A 16939-nucleotide genomic window follows, 5' to 3' on the forward strand; every position below is an offset into this window, starting at 1 on the left:
GCCTAGACGCAGCCTTCTACATGAATCCACTCACCCTCTCTGCCACAAACGTAGTAAGCGGATCACTTAAATGTAAAGAGAAGGAAAAGCCATTTATGTTCCATGTTAAAGCAAAAGCATCCTGTTAGCTATTCACTGAACTGGGAGACTGGCATTTGATCCTCAAACCAAGGCATTTCCGTGAATTCACTTTTAATGCTACCATTTTTGTAGTACTATGCATGTTATCTCTGATGCTTCTAGAACTATTCACTGTAAAACGAATCCAGGTGGTCAGAATATGTAAGTCAGATAACCTCAATTAAAAAAGAAATCTCAGAGGGGATACATGTGTATGTATAGCTGATTCACTTTGCTGTACAGCAGAAACAAAACATCGTAAAGCAACCATATTCCAATAAAATGTTTTTAAAGATCTCATACATATATGTACACACACACACACACACACACACACACACACCACCAAGACTAGTTCACCACTTTTTCTTTTTTACAGTGAATAGGTTTGAAAATTAGGTCAATATATGAAATGTTCTAATTTTCAGGTGGCATAGGCAAAAAAAAAAAAAGAGAATGAAATAATGCCACTTACAGCAACACAGAAGGACCTAGAGATGATCACACTAAGTGAAGTCAGACAGAGGAAGACAAATACCATATGATGTCACTTATATGTAGAATCTAAAATAGGACACACATGAACTTATTTACAAAACAGAAACAGACTCACAGACATAGAGAACAGACTTGTGGTTGCCAAGGGGACGGAGGCGAGGGAGGGATAAATTAGGAGTTTGGGATTAGCAGATACAAACTATTATATACGGAATGGATAAACAACAAGGTCCTACTGTACAGCACAGGGAACTATATTCAATTTCCTGTAATAAACCATAATGGGAAAGAATATGAAAGAGAATATATATATGTGTAACCGAATCACTTTGCTTTATACCACAAACTAACACCAGCATTGGTCAGGCCACTCTGCAAGAAAGCTTCAGCATGTCCTCATGGTTTTAGATCAGGTATATTTTGGGTTTCTGCCTATCCAACTTTTTATGTATTCATCTACAGCAGACCTCGTTTTACTGCACTTCACTTTACTGTGCTTTGCAGATAATCGTGTTTTTTACAAACTGAATGTTTGTGGCAACCCTGCGTTAAGCAAGTCTATCGGTGCCATTCTTCCAACAGCATTTTCTCACTTCATGTTTCTGTGTCACATTTTGCTAATTCTTGTAATATTTCAAACTTTTTCATTATTATTATATTTGTTATGGTGACCTGTGATTCGTAACCTTTGATGTTTTACTGCTCTGATTCACTGAAGGCTCAGATGATGGTTAGCATTTTTAGCAATAAAGTGTTTTAAAATTAAGGTATGTACATTGTTTTTTAGACATAACGCTATTGCACACTTAATAGACTACAGCATAGCGCCAGCATCATTTTTATATGTACTGTAAAACCAAAAAAATTGTGTGACTCGCTTTACTACGATATTTGCTTTAATGCTGTGGTCTGGAACCCAACCTAGAGTATCTCCGAGGTCCGCCTGCGCTTGATTTTCAGTTGGCAGAAGGGAATCTCAAGTGCAAAGAAAAATGATTCAATGAAAAATTTTAAGTGCGAGTGCAAACTTTTGAGACAGAATTTGACTTCAAAAGAGTGCTTTTCTACTTGCTGCTTAAGAAGATAATCAGTACTAATCTTGATAAATTTAGTTACTATACTGGAACTCATGGCTAAATCCTGCCTAATTGGGTCTATTCTTCGATGGAGGACAGGAGAGGAAGGCTGAAAAGAGATGGGATCCATGACCAACGCAGACTTCTTGATTTTCCAATTTCAGATGAGTCAAGACTCCTGGTACATAGGTTTTCATTAAAATGGCAGAAAATCAATTGATCTCTGGATCAACACTAGACAACACTATGAGGTAGGTGACACTTATCTTTGAAAACCCCTACCTTTTCAGGGGTGCTCCCCCCACTCCAGGGCTATGCTTTCATCCAGATTCCTTTCTTACACGGGCACTGGAGCACCCCCTGCCCCTGCCTGGCCCCTAACCATGGTCTAGAATGGGTCTCCTTTCCTGCCTACCTGCTAAAATAATCTTCCTCTGTAGCCCACACCCTTGGAAGCGGCTGTGACCTAGACACACTGCATGGTGCAGGTTGGCCAGAACACACCCCTTCTAACAGTTTCCCAGGCGCTTGTGATCTGTGATGATTTCTCACAGTTAAAAAGAGAAGAAACGGAAAAATAGAAAACAACAGAAACCTCCCCAAATAACACCAAAAAAGATCCTGAAGGTGTGAAAGTAATAGTAGAAGTTTTCAGGTACAGTGTCAGGCCCTTGGATGGACCATTTTACTTTCAGCCGGCCTTACTGCACAGTTAACACAGAAAAGAGTGGGCATTCTTGACCAGGAGCCCTGGTGAAGGCCCGACAGAGATGAGACAGTGTCTAACCGGGTCCAGGCAGCACTGCCCCTAATGTGCCCCTATAACCAGGAGCCTATCTTGTTCTGGGATAACAGCATAGCGGCAGCCTACATCACCTGTAGTAAGATTAATTATTTAAGTAAAATTTTACTGGTAGCCGACATGTGTCAGGCACTGTGCTAGCAGATGGGTAGACCAGGACAAATAAGAAATGGTCCCCAACCTCACAGAGCTCCAGTCTGATAAAGGAGCTCAGGCTTACAGGATTTTCTTACCCAGACAACAAACTGTCCCGGGATCTCTGAAACAGTGCTCCTAGATTCCCCTGATGCAGTAAGGATGTGACATGAAACTCAGAACAAACAGAAGGAATGTCACTTTCTATATGGCCCAAAGATATCTTCCTACCAGAAATTCACCCCTGGCTTCTGCTGCATTTTCATCACTGAGACTCACGTAGCCGTTTTTAATAGCAAGCTGCTAAATGGGACACAGGAGGTACTTTGTATTTGTTGATTTGAATCGGCTAGTCTCAGGCCAGGGAACACCTTGCTCCCGTACAGCAAGGGGCTGGGTGCGGTAGGAGGCGTACTGGATCCTTGGATTAACTAGGTGGGTGACGGGAGAGACACGTAACTTCAAGTCAGTAAGAACAGACGGAGCGTTCTGTGAATTCAGCGGGGACGAACTTCAAGCCACGGGGCCAGCTCTCACCGGCCTGCAGAAGGGAGAGGTGGCAGTCTCCTCCTGGGTGAGGTCCAGCCAACAGTGCATGAAAGCACGGGGCTCACTGGGAAAACTCAGGCCAGTAATAGTCAGCCATTGCTTTTTTTTTTTTTTTTTGCGGTACGCGGGCCTCTCACTGTTGTGGCCTCTCCCGTTGCGGAGCACAGGCTCTGGACGCGCAGGCTCAGCGGCCATGGCTCACGGGCCCAGCCGCTCCGCGGCATGTGGGATCTTCCCGGACCGGGGCACGAACCCGTGTCTCCTGCATTGGCAGGCGGACTCTCAACCACTGCGCCACCAGGGGAGCCCAGCCATTGTTATTTTTAAACAAACTTTTATACAAGTTTTAGATTTACAGAAATGGTACCAAGATAATACAGGGAGTTCTTGGAAGCTCAGGACCCAGTTTCCCCTGCTGTTAAGATCTTCCATCCGTGTGATCCATTTTTCACAACTCATAAACCGGTATCGAGATGTTATTATTACCCAAAGTCCACACTTCGTCCCAATTTCTTTAGTTTTCACCTGACCTTCTTCTGTCCAGGATGGGATCACTCGGTTGTCATGTCTCCCTAGGTCCCTATTTGTGGCTGTGAGTTTCTCAGACATGCCTTGTTTTTGATGACCTTGACCATTCTGTGGAGTGTTGGCAATGTATTTTGTGGAAGGATCCTTCATGGGGCTGAAGGGGTTGATGTTTTTCTCATGATGAGACTGAGTTTATGGTTTGGGGGAGGAGGTGAAGGGCCCCAGAGCTGAAGGGCCTTCTCATCCCATCATCGCGGGTGCTTGTTACGCACGTGACTTATCACCAGGCTGAGGCTGTACTGGTCTGGTTCCTGTGCTGAGACCTTACCCTTCTTACCCCTTCCAGGCTGCACGTGGAAGCTATTAAGACAGCCCACACTTAAGGATGGGGAGTTATGTTCCACGTCCTTGAGGGGGCAATACGTACATGAATTATTTGGAAAATTCTGTACGGGACATTTGGGGGGACTATGTACGGGGACATAGTGGCCCCCATTTATTTATTTACTCATTTATTTATATCAGTAGGGACTCTTGTGTATTTACTTTCTACATTAGAATCCAATAGCAGTCAGCTGTTTCTTAGTCACCTACAAACTCTTAGGTATAAAATAAGCTACACGAATCCATTGTACAACATGGGGAATATAGCAAATATTTTATAATAACTGTAAATGGAATATAACCTTTCAAAATTGTGAATCACTATATTGTACACCTGTAACATATAATATTGTTCATCAGCTATACTTCAATCAAAAAAAAAGTAACAGAACCAAAGCCCATAAAGGAAGGGGAAGAGTATGTAAAGATTAAAAAAAAAGTACAAGACTGAAGTCTATAGATACAGCTAAGGGGTGGAGTTGCAGTGTGTTGCCAGTGGTAGCAACAGGCACAAATCAAAGGCTTGCATTACCTGTGCAAAGTGGTAAAATTCTGGCCAGACACTGCAAGTCCTAACAGAGCATTCACATTCTTGACCAGCAAGAGTAGAATTTTTTTCCAAGTGGCAGATAACTGCATATGCACACATACCGACTGAGGGTATCGGGGACATTGAATTGCCGAATCAAACGGACATCTTTGTTTCTTTGTCTTTCTTGGTCTCTGATTTATGTGCCATTTATGTGACACTCCTTCCTTGCAATGTTCATTGCATGGCTCTCTGGCCTCTTAAGGGTCTCTTTATCTTTGACTTCAAACTACCCTGGATGAATCCACCTCTTCTGGCCACTGCTCAGAAGCTGATGCTATCCTAGGACCCTACCCTCAGTTCTCTGGTCTTCTGCACCCTCTCATCTCTTCATCTGCTCCCAAGGAGACCACCATGAGTTTGTCCTCCTACTGTCAGCTCTACAGGGCCAAGTGCATCTCTGTACTGTGGTTTCCCGGAGGCTAGAGCCCACATTTTATGTCACTGGGCATCTTGAGAATCTAGTCAAACGCCTGGCACAGAATAACCACACAGTAAATGTTTGTTGAGCAAGTAAGTTCATCTCCACTTGGACGTGCCTCCACCTTGATGTGCCGCCCCAAACCAGGTCCCGCTACCTCCCCACCTAAAATCCAACACTCACTGCTGAATTCTGTATCCACCCGGTCACCTGCACGTGGTTTTTGACTTCCCTTCTCTCCTCCTTATGGACAACAAAACTCCTAGAGGTGTCAGTCCAATTTCTTCAGCTTTCCCTTGAAGGCGTCTTTCTTTATCCCTTATCATACCCTCACCCCTTCCCACACTCCAGTTCTCACTGTAATATCTTATTCACTCCCTCCTCTCTCCAGTCCTGCCTCCAGCTTCTATTTCCCACCTGGCTTCAGCCCATCTAAAATCTAAGTTCATGGTGCCTGCTGCTTCTTAAGGCACACAAGCCTCCTCACGGCCTGGCCTCAGCTCACTGCAGGTGCTTCCCTGTCCTAGCCCTTGAACTCAGTTCTGGAACACTGCAAACTATTTCTGGTTCTGCTTCTCTGAATGTCAGCCAGGGTTTCTCCTCCTGCCTTAAGTGCCCTTCTTTCTGTTCCCTGTTGTCATTTATTACCTTTCAAAGGCCACCCCAGAGGGCACATCTTGATGCTCAGTGACCTTAACTAATTACCCTCTTCTGTACACACGTCTATCAGTGCATTTGCCACCCTATATTGTAAGTATTTGTCTTCAAGTCTGTCTCACCTACCTGAATCATGGGCTCCTTGAGGGAAATGTCTGGCCTCACTCCTTTCTGTGTCACCAGGGCCTGGGGGCACAGGTATTTGTCTAACTGAAAAAACATCAGCACCCACCCCTTCAAAATAAGAGACAAGACCTGTAACTGTGCACAGAAGAACTTGATCCTTGACCCCAAGTGGGGTGGAATACACTTACAATATACCTATATACCTTTAGCGAGCTGAAAACCAATGAGCTCCAATTAAGTTACATAAAAGCTTATTTAAAAGAGCAAACACTTGATAACAATTACACATTTTAAAGCTCACTGGCTTTTACTTCAAAAAGTGCACATCTCTCTGCTCTAGAGTCAGACCAACAACGGGAAGAGCTCACACAGAAACTGCTGAGAACCCCAGGCCTCCTCCGGCTGTGTAGTCGCTTATGCAATAAAAGTTGCAAGACTGGACACCCACATGCTGCTGTCGGAACTCCTGTAGGAGATGACAAGATAGCGTATGCTACTTTTTATCCAGACCTTTTCCAAGTAAGAGTTTGGCATTTGACAAATATATTTTGGTTGAGGTATCTTACTACAATATCCTTTTTTTTCAAAAAAAAAAAATGGAAAATTCATTTGTGTTTCGAATGGTTTCTCCGCAGGTGTGGTGCACTTCCTTTCGGTTTTCTTGGTGGAGAGGCAGGAGCTGGGGGGGCCAGGAGGGGTGATCGGGGAAGGATGCAGACGCTGGCTGCTGTGCGGTGTCAAGCAAACTGGGTGTGTTTCCAGCTGAATGTCCAGGTTGTGGTGCCCAGGAGGCAGGCACAAAGGTGGGTGTTAACAGGACTCACCCCTCCTTTGCCCTGACCTTGTCTGTGGCCTACAGGACCAGGCCCTCAGAAAGCTGAGGCCATGCAGGTGCTACTGAGCCCTGTGAGAGCCCCCTCACTGCCCTTTCTGCCTCCTCACCAGACCATCTTAACCAGATCTTCCTCCCTCCCTCCTGCACTGCACTCCCTGTTTCAGAGAAATCTCAACCTGCTGGATTCCCAAGGCTGATCTCCAACCCAGACTGCGACCCATCACTGCTCCGTCCTCCCAGCTGAGTCTGGGGTCCTGGCAGATTTAGTCTCACGGGTTCTGAGAGCTCCGTGTGGGATCTTTCAATATACCTGCACCCAAATGATCTTCAAGAAAGATACAGACACCATCACAAAGCTCCACCTGGGACGTGTGTGCCCTCGGAACGCCTGTGGCCTGCGGTCCGGGGCGGGGCATTATTTTGGAGCATCTGGTGATGCAACGCTCTTGTGCCCTTGCCCCCAGTCCCCCCACCGTGTCCAAACCAGAGCGTTTCCCTGCTACCTCTGAGCTGCCTTCCCCAAAGACCTCCACCCAAAACCACAGTCAAAGGACTCAGGCCGTGAATGAGCTCGTGCACCAGAGAAACCCTCTGGAAAGGGATTTTAGAGGCTTTGGTGACGACGGAGGCCGGTGGTTGATGAACTGCTATTGTTGCTGGCATCCCAACCCTTTCTGCAGAGGAGAGCCTGTGCAGGAGGGCAGGGGCCTCAAACATCTCACCAGCCACTCAGTCCTCCACAGGGAAATAGCACTGTGACAAGGCACGCGGGACAGTCCTGCAAGGTTAGGAGAAAACGGAACTTAAGGGAAAAGCTCCCCAGGACAAGAGCTGTTAGATAAAAGGTAGAAATTCATTCTCAGAGAGGTCATGTTTCAGGAGGATATTTACTTAGCGATCAGGGCCCAAGGAAGGGCTAAGTTCATGGAATTAACTTAGTAATTAACATGGAATTAACATTATCTAAACCTCAGACTCCTTTAAGGATGTTGTGGAAGAGCCTTCTTGCCTTCTCCTTGGGAGCAGTGACCGGTCACCATCCCCCAAGGCTCTGGCTGAGCTGGCCTGAGAGGCGAGGTCAGAGCAGCTTTGCTGAAGGCCGTGGAGGTTGCGGCTGCTGCTTCCCTGGCCCGTGTCCTCCCAGTCTGGGCTGAGGCCGCCTCCCGCCAAATCCAGAGCACTGCTAACTCTTTCCCCGGCAGGACTGAGGCCCAAGGCACAGAAAAGCCGCAGCAGCTAAATCTGGTGTCGGCCTCTGCCGAGGTCGCCCGTCAGCCCGGGTGGCCCCTGTGGTCAGGGGAACAGGACAGTGAATTCTGCTGGTCCCTTGGTCTTGGTTCCTTCTTCAGCAGCACTGTTTTCGATTCTTGCCCAACTGTCTTATTCACAGCAGCAAGGGTTGGGAAAAGGTTATCAGTTTATGGTGGTTGGAGGTGAGGGCTGTGCCTGGGAGTTGCAGGTAGCAGCAGGAGGATGGGCTGATGAAGGGGCCGGAAGAGTTTTCGATGAGTGGAGAGGAGACGCAGCAAGCCAGATCCTGCAGTGCTGGGCGCTGCGTCCTCACCTGCAGCCTGGCCTCCCTCCTCTGCAATTTGAACCATACACACCTTTGAGTACGTCCATCCCCAGAACCGCTCCTCTAGGAAGCCCACCACACAATCCACCTTCTCTGATCTCCGCTCTTCTCTGAGCCCCATCATGGATCCGATGTCTTGGCTGGGCGCCAGGGGTCTCCTTCCTCCTCTAGACTCTGAAGGACCGAGATGATGCGTGAAAATCCTCTGGCGTCCTTTGGACCAGTCAGGTGGTTGGGTACCAGGTTAAATGCAGCGTGAGGAGACTCAATGTCAAAGCTTCCTGTGGCTGGAGCTGCTGCTGTCACGTGGGGCTCTGAGCCCCTCCGGATACACCCTTCTCCGTTCCACCCCATTCCAGCAGGGTCAATGTCGTTTGAGCAGGGGCCGTGCCATTTTCCCAGATTTATTTGGTCACGTCCAGTGCTGGGGGTGGGGCCCCCAGCAGAGGAGGAACGTAACAAATGAACAGATTCCCAACTGAACCAAATGGAAAGGAACAGACTGCTGTGTGGTTACACAGGAAAGAGCCGGGTGATGGAATAAGAGAAGGGGGATAAAATGATGTCGAGATGAGAATTCCATTCTAACTTCAACTCAAGTCAGTGTTAATTGTTAGGAATGTTAAGATTATTACCCCAAATGGGTATCTTTAAATGTGATTCTGCAAGAAAATTTTATTTTTCTCTGTGTACATTTCAGTCAGATTCTTGGAAACAAACCTTCCTTCTACTCTCAGATATTGCAAAAACCGGCTGTGCCCAAATCTAGTTTTCATAGGGAAAGAGTTTAGGATTTCTTACCTGGGAATTACGGTAATTCTAAATTTCTTCTATTAAAGGAAAACACTTACGCTTTTTTTTTTTTTTGAAGCCAGGGTGACTTCAACCAAAGAAAAACTAAAGAGTGAGTGGATAGTACAGAAACGGCATTGCCTCCTGGACCCTGCAGGTTTACTGTCCTAGGTTTACTGCTCGTTCCTTGATAACAGGGAAATGACTTTTTTTTTTTTTATCCTGTGACACCAAGTACTTCCTTCTACCTTCCCTTTATTCCTCAAAAATAAAGCCACTATTTTTTTTTTAAAGAATGAACATGAAAGCCAGCGATTTTTGGTGCCCTATTTATATTCAGGTTGGTAATAAGTAAAGCACTCAAAACACTTCTTTCCTTTCCCATCATTATTTCCAGTGTTAAGGTATCCTACATCAAATCTCTAGCCTTTTCACTGTGTAAATACATGCCTTTCAGAGCTCTCCAGCCAAGAAATTAGAGATGGGTACTCTAGGCTTTCAAAGGATTTTGTGGCCTCAAGGTCAAGTTCTGAAGGATGACCCATCTGGCTGCTCTTACCACACTGGTCAGGCAGCAGGTGTAAAGAGAGGGGTGCTTGTGGCGTCAGTGTGGGCCCTGGGCAGTCAGTCACCCTGGCAGCCCAGAGGAAGTCAGGGGCTCTGAGTGTGAGTGGGTGAGTTTCCAGCTCTACTTGCTAGTGTTCTTTACCAGCTGGGTGATGTGGTGGCAGTACTGACTGTCCATTTCCTCCTCTGTAAAGGAGAAAATAAAATACTCTCTCAGGAAAAATGCTATGTTGAACTAAGGCTTCTGTACACCCAGGAATAAAACATCATCACGCCATAAAAAGGAACGAAATAGTGCCATTTGCAGAGATGTGGATGGACCTAGAGACTGTCGAGTGAAGTTAGTCAGAAAGAGAAAAACAAATACTGTATAATATCGCTTATTGGCAAAGCAGAAATAGTCACAGATGTAGAAAACAAACTTACGGTTACCAAGGAGGGGGAGGGGGATGAATTGGGAGATTGGGACTGACGTATATACACTACTGATACTATGTATGAAATAGATAAGGAGAACCTACTGGGTAGCACAGGGAACTCTATTCAATGCTCTGTGGTGACCTAAATGGGAAGGAGATCTAAAAAAAGAGGGGATATATGTGTATGTATAGCTGATTCACTTTGTTGTACAGCAGAAGCTAACACAACATTGTAAAGCAACTATATACTCCAATAAAAACTAATAAAAATAAGTTTGTTACTTGGTTATGAGATATACTGCAATTTCTTATCTTGGGGACTTATCTACCAAAGCCTTGCATCCCCCTTTCATATCCCTACAAGACAGCAGCCCTTTTCACTGAGCCAGCACCCTGGATCGTTTCTGAGACCAGTTCTCATAATTTATTTGCTGCCTCCCTGGCTCCATTCTGCCATTTCGCATGGTTGGGTCAACCTTTCCTTCACAAGTCTGGGGTATCATTTAGATTTTTAGCCTAACTGTCAAGATGTATTAGGGAAAGAGGCTGAATGGTGCCAACACTGCTTTGGCAAATAATAAGAAAAGTCACATTTCTGGGCTAGCAGTGGGCAGGCCATCACACCTCCTCAATGACCTTCAAACGTCCAACCCGTGTACTCACAATATGTACGGCATGAACAGGAAGTGGCTGACACCTGCATGGGAAGAAGTGCTGGGTCTGCAGTTAATTTTTGACTCCTAACTTTGTCACTAAGTAGCGCTATGGCCCTGAGTAAATTATTCAGCCTTTTCGGGTCTCCACTTCTCAATGTAAATTGAGAATGAATAGTACATATCCTCTCAACTTTAAAGGACTATTGGGGAATTGAATAAGAAAATGTAGACAAAAGTATTCTGCAAATTTTACAGCACAGAATAAATATGAGGGCTTGTATCGGTGTAGGCTCAGAGCCCTGTACACAGTAGGGCTTCAAGAAATAGGAACCGAATTGCAGGGTACGAAAGAGCCACCACTAATTCTTCTGGCAACTTGACATGGAAACCAGAGGTGAGGGAGGGCAGGCAATCAGGCTGGCGGATTAAACTTGGGCTCAGTACGCTCCAATCAGCTTTCTTAACTGACACAAGGATGGAAGTAATGAACTTCAACATCTGGTGATGTGGATCTAAGGAATCAGTTCACAGGACAAAACACAAGGAACTCATTTAATTCTAGAAGGCGGCATCCTTAGGGTGTCCCTTGGGCCTCCTGGAAAGGCAGGGAACAGGCCAAGCCTCATTAAGTATCTGGAGAGGACAGACATCCAGGTGAGGGACCGGAAAACTGCACCCGCTTTCCTTCCCTCTCCTGCCCCCTCACCTCCATGCTGCACCTGCCCAGCCCCGTCTGCCTCTTCTGCACGCCCCGGACCTGGGAGCCTGTGCTGGCTGCTCTGCTCTCTTCTCTTCTTCTGCCTGCACTTGGAGCCGGTTTCATTCACCTGTGCACTTAACCCTTCTGCTCTTCACCGTGGTTCCTGGGGCTTCACCTCCCCTGCTTTGAGGTCAGAGACTGTATTTCAAGTGTCTTTTGAGTTCCCTCAGTCCCTGTCTGAGGACCAAGCCTGCAGCAGGTGATAAATACCTGCTGATGAGGAACCTGGACACCTGTGAAGGTGCTGGAACCTGGTCCTGGAGGCTGTGGGCATCCTTAAAAGGACTAAAAGCAGGACAATGACCTGCTTAGATCCATCTTTAAGGGAGACTTGATGGAAGACAGGGAGAGCCAAGCCAGGTTTTAAGGGAGGGAAAAACTGCTTCAGGTCCACAGTCCTTACCTGAAACCCTCAGGTCTGGATGTGTTTTGGGATGCAGAACTTTTGTATTTTAGGAAGGCAAACTGATGCCTACACCACACACCATACACCACGCCAGGCAGGGTCTGGGCCGTCTAACGAACAGACAACCACGGGAAGTGGGATCAAAGCTATACATCACTTTCAGTCAGTTCTACCAAATGAGTTCTTAAAAACTTCAGGCGTTCAGAGCTTTCACAATGTATGAATGGAGGGAGAGAGACTGTGGGTTGATATTTTAAGAAAAGCCTTCTCAGGAGGAGGGGTCTGGCTGACCAAAGACTCTTATGTTTTGCTGATCGCCTGGAGAGGAGTCCGGGGACAGGTCAGACAGAGGAACCGCTCAGCTCCATGGAAGGCAGGGTGTCTGGACTGTGGGGCAATCCCAGAGGCGGGCAGAGGGCGAGGAGGGGGCCCAGCAGGCTGGTGCGGGATGGACGCTGAAGCTACGCAACGAAGCCGGGGAGACGCAGCCGGTGGGGCAGCCAAGGGCCTGCGCGAACAGGAACGCCTAGCCATCCAGTCTGAAACTGTTTGCATCGTTTTCTGTAAGTCCCCTCCTTGGCCACCCCACGTGCGGGTCCGTTCTCTATCTACAACAGCGCTGTCTAGTACAAATATCTTGTGAGCCACCTAGGTAATTAAAAGATTTCTAGTAGCTGTGCTAAAAAAGTAAAAAGAAATGGTGTGATGTTAATAATATATTTTATTTGAGCCAATACATCCTAAATATTGTCATGTAATCAATAAAAAGTTACTAATGAGACCTTTTACTTTTTCTCCCCTTGGTATGAAGTGTCTGAAATCCGGTGTGTATCTTACACTAACAGCCATCTCGGTCCAGACTCTCCACACCTCGACAGCCGCCTATGCCTGGTGGCTGCTGGACTGGGCAGTGCAGCCCTAGATTCCCCAGTGGGGCCTTGGGGGGCTCAGGTCCCACCCTCAGCTCTTTGCTGAGTGAGTCTCCCAAGTGGGACCCTTGTAGACTGAACGCTTACAGCTCTGGACAAACTGACTCAGGTAATTCCTTAGCCTCCCAACAACGAGGGGATTTAGACCAGGTGCCTGTATCTATGAGCATAAACATGTTCTTCTCCAGCTAGATCTTTTGAGAGAGGCTGGAAGTCTGTCCTGAGACTGCAAGGGAAAATCTGGGATGTGGGTTTTCCTGTAAAAACTCTGATTTTACATGCCTGCCTGTAGCTACACAGGATGGAGTAGGTAGGGTTACCTCTGCCCCCACTTTTTTTCATTATAAATGAACGTGTTTAGTTCCAACAACCGTAATGAACAGATTTCTCAAACTAACAACGCAGCCCTACATTTTCACTGCTTTTTTTGTTGGTAAGAGATGGGATTTCGTTTGGAATGATTAACCCTGAGACTTTGTGGGCACTTATAAGCGCTTGAATGCCATAAAATAAGGGAGCTGACGGAAGGCGAAATAAAGTATCTGCCAAAATAAAGACCATCACAGAGTCGTTTTTACATGGCTAAAGACCTCTCCAGAATCTGTGAAGAGATGACTCGTGTGTGTGGAGACGCCCCAAACCATGCCCACAGGGCACTTACTAAACAATGAGTCATCCTAATACGTGCTCAGCTTTCCCAAGGAGGCACCCACTCCTCACGGAAGGATGGCCCCCAAAGCAGCTAGCCATCCAAACCCATTCAAACAAAGCTGATTGTTTTTCGGTGAGGGGTGTAGATAAAGTTCCTAGATGAATTGCCTGGGAAGTCAATCTGACATACAATCACCTAAAATCTTGGCTGCTCGGAAGAGCTATAAAAAGTTTCATCAATATCCCTCCATTTTCCTCCAACGCCCTCCCACCGGCGTCCCATCATCTCACAGCATCAAGGCTCGGGTGGTTTACATGCAGGAAGCTAAAATCACTGCATCTCAGCCAAAGACTGTGCAATTTCAAGCCAAGTTTATCCTGTGCTGTTGTTATTTAAACTTTTGGTTGCGTTTCATAGAAAAGGTCTAAGAACCCAGAGTGTCAGCAACCTGCACAGTTATATCCACCTCCACTTTGTTTTCTACAAGAGAAAGAGAATCAAGTCTCGCTTATTACTGTTCCATGTTGTTCCCCCTTCTTCTGCACTGGACACACAGTCTCTGGAAGCCCAGAACTTGGACTAACGAAAAGTCTGCACATCTTATGACACAGCACGTGATCTCTGTGTTCTGGGGGGATTACTGACAGCCGTGGAGAAGGAGCTGGCCAGCCTCTCTGCTACCTTTGTTCTGCTCTTCCACCATCTATTTCTTCCGAGATCCCTGCCATGCCATGAAGATTTGAAAGCATCAGGTCTCTCAACTCAACTTTTCTTCCCATACCAAGGAAATAAAGCCCACCTGGCTCTTCCTAAGCAGAAACTATTTAGAAGAAGGAATGGAAAGCTGGTGAGAGGGCATTTCACAAGAGCTCAGATCAGGTTCCTGCAGATTTGAGAATTCTCAGTGCCGTGTGGGGTCCTGCCACCTACTTAGCTAGGTGGCCCTGCCCGTGGCATGAGATGGCCTTCTGCCCATGCCTGACCTGGATGTGGGGAGTGGTGCGTGCATGTGTGTGTGTGTTTGGGACTGTGGACATTCTACACAGAAAAAGACTTTCCAACTCAAAGACCAACTGTTAAGAGCTCAGAGGTTTTTTTTTTTTTTTCAGAGAAATAAAATATGCAAGTTTCAGGTCTACAGAGAAAATGTAGTAAGAAAGCAGTGACTAAGATGACAAGTTAGGTTTCAGGACATACTTCTACTGTAAAGACTATTTTTGTTTTAAATAAGCAAGGCATTCTCTTCTGGAAGAAAGGCCCTTGGGACGGAAAGAAGAGAAAAATAGGTCCTAGTAAGGACCCAGGTCCCAGTAACTGTTTTCAGGGTCTGACAGCTCTGCCAGGTGTTCAGAGCTGAGGACCGGAAGAGCCGAGGATCTGACTTCTCCTGGCTCTGATGTTAACTATTTAGCCATAAACTTTCCGGTGGCTTCTTTATAATGGGAATAAAGAACCCAATTCTGCCTTCTTTATACCTTTTTTTTTTTTTTTTTTTTTTTTTTGCGGTATGTGGGCCTCTCACTGTTGTGGCCTCTCCCGTTGCGGAGCACAGGCTCCGGACGCGCAGGCTCAGCAGCCATGGCTCACGGGCCCAGCCGCTCCGCGGCACGTGGGATCCTCCCGGACCGGGGCACGAACCCGCGTCCCCTGCATCGGCAGGCGGATTCTCAACCACTGCGCCACCAGAGAAGCCCTATACCTTGTTTTTGAAGACAACGTGATACAGTAGAATGGAAAGTGCTTTGAAAAACATTTTTTTAATGTACATAAATACAGTAGTAAACAAATATCTGACTGAATTTGCACGCTGCTAATATATCTACTGCCTGTATCACAAACTCTCATCTATAATGTTCTATACCTGGGGTTTTTTTTCCTCTAAAACTTCTCTGTATATTCCCAGCCTGTTCAAAATAGAATTCCAAGTGTGTATCATCTGCAGGATTGGGTAATGGCAGAGCGCTAGGCTGTTCCTGTACCTCACCCAAAGTTCCAAGAACCAGACAATCTCTAAACTTCTTTCCAGCTTGAAAACTCATCTAATCTAAGCAACAACAATCTCTAGGCAGGCATCTCTCCTCCTTGCCTTTGGACTACTATTTTAGCAGCTTATTATTTTTTTTTTGGCTCATTTCTCCACCCCATGGCTACGTGTCTTCTGACACCACTAACGATGGAGTGCTGGGGCCAAGCTGGGCATCTCTTCATTGCTGACTGTCCAAGAATCTGCCTGTGACTCATGCCTTGGACTGCCCAGCGTTCGGATGCTGGGTGGCTGTCACCATAATGTTTGTAGGATTTGGAAATTCTACCTCAAGCTCTACTCCAAGGGTGTTGATCCTGGCTAGCTGCATTCGTGCAAAACAATCCAAGCACTCTGACTCACTTTGGGAATCTGGCATTCTTGGGCTTTTGATATTGAGACAGTGGAAAACTTTTATATCAGTATCCATGCTGCCAATAATTTTTATCCATTTAAGCACTTAATCTTTTACATATTTACCCAGCAATTTCCAAGGCTCACTATAGATCAGAGTTAGCACTCTTCTGCTAGGACAGACTTCCCCATGGTGCTGATAGAGACACATTTGTAGATATCTCATGGGAACATTTGAGGCATTTAGGCATCAGCATTTTATAATTTTCATCATAGAGCCCCTGTACATGTTTTGTTAGATTTACACCTCAGTATTTCATTTTCTGTGAAGCAACTGTAAATGGTATTGAAGTTTTAAATTTGGTTTCTACTTGTCAGCATATAGAAATCCAAATGATTTTAGTGTGTTGATCGTGTATCCTATACTATTTCAGAACTTGTTTATTAGTTCTATTTGGTAGATGCTTTGGGATTTTCTACAGAGACAAGCATGTTGTCTTCAATTAGAGAGAGTTTTATTTCTTCTTTTCCAATATGTATGCCTTATATTTCTTTTTCTTGCCATATTGCAGTGGCTAGAACTTCCAGTGTGATACTGAATCAGAGTGGTGACAGTGAACATCCTTATCTTGCTTTCAATCTTAGAGGGAAAGCATCCACTCTTTCACTATTAAGTATGATGTTAGCTGTTAGCTGTGTTTTGCAGATGTTCTTTACAAGGTTGAGGAAGTTCCCCTCTATTCTTAGTGTACTGAGAGTTTTTATAATGCATGTGTGTTAAATTTTGTCAAATGCTTTTTCTTTATCAGTTGATATGATCATATGCCTTTTCTTCTTTAGCCTGTTGCTATAGTAGATTACAGTGGTTGATTTTCAAATACTGAACCAGCCTTGCAAACCTGGAATAAATCTCACTTGGTCATGGTCATGGTCTTTTTATACATTGTAAGATGCAACTCGCTAAAATTTTCTTGGACTTTTTTTTTAAATGTCTAAGTTCATGGGGGATATTGGTCTGTTATTCTGTTTTTGTTTTGTCTTTGTCTGGTTTTGGCATCAGGAAAATGGTCTCATATGATTTGGGA

The 16939-nt window shown here is 45.7% G+C and overlaps 1 protein-coding gene across 1 annotated transcript in view; it reads right to left on the minus strand.

The window, feature by feature from the left end:
- Positions 1-16939, minus strand: part of AFF3 (ALF transcription elongation factor 3) — a gene marked incomplete at both ends in the record, with an annotated part of 555587 nt that overhangs the window by 136012 nt on the left and 402636 nt on the right. The window lies entirely within an intron of this gene.

Source organism: Leucopleurus acutus (genome assembly GCF_964270905.1).
Source record: "Leucopleurus acutus genome assembly, chromosome: 12".
NCBI classification, from domain to species: domain Eukaryota; kingdom Metazoa; phylum Chordata; class Mammalia; order Artiodactyla; family Delphinidae; genus Leucopleurus; species Leucopleurus acutus.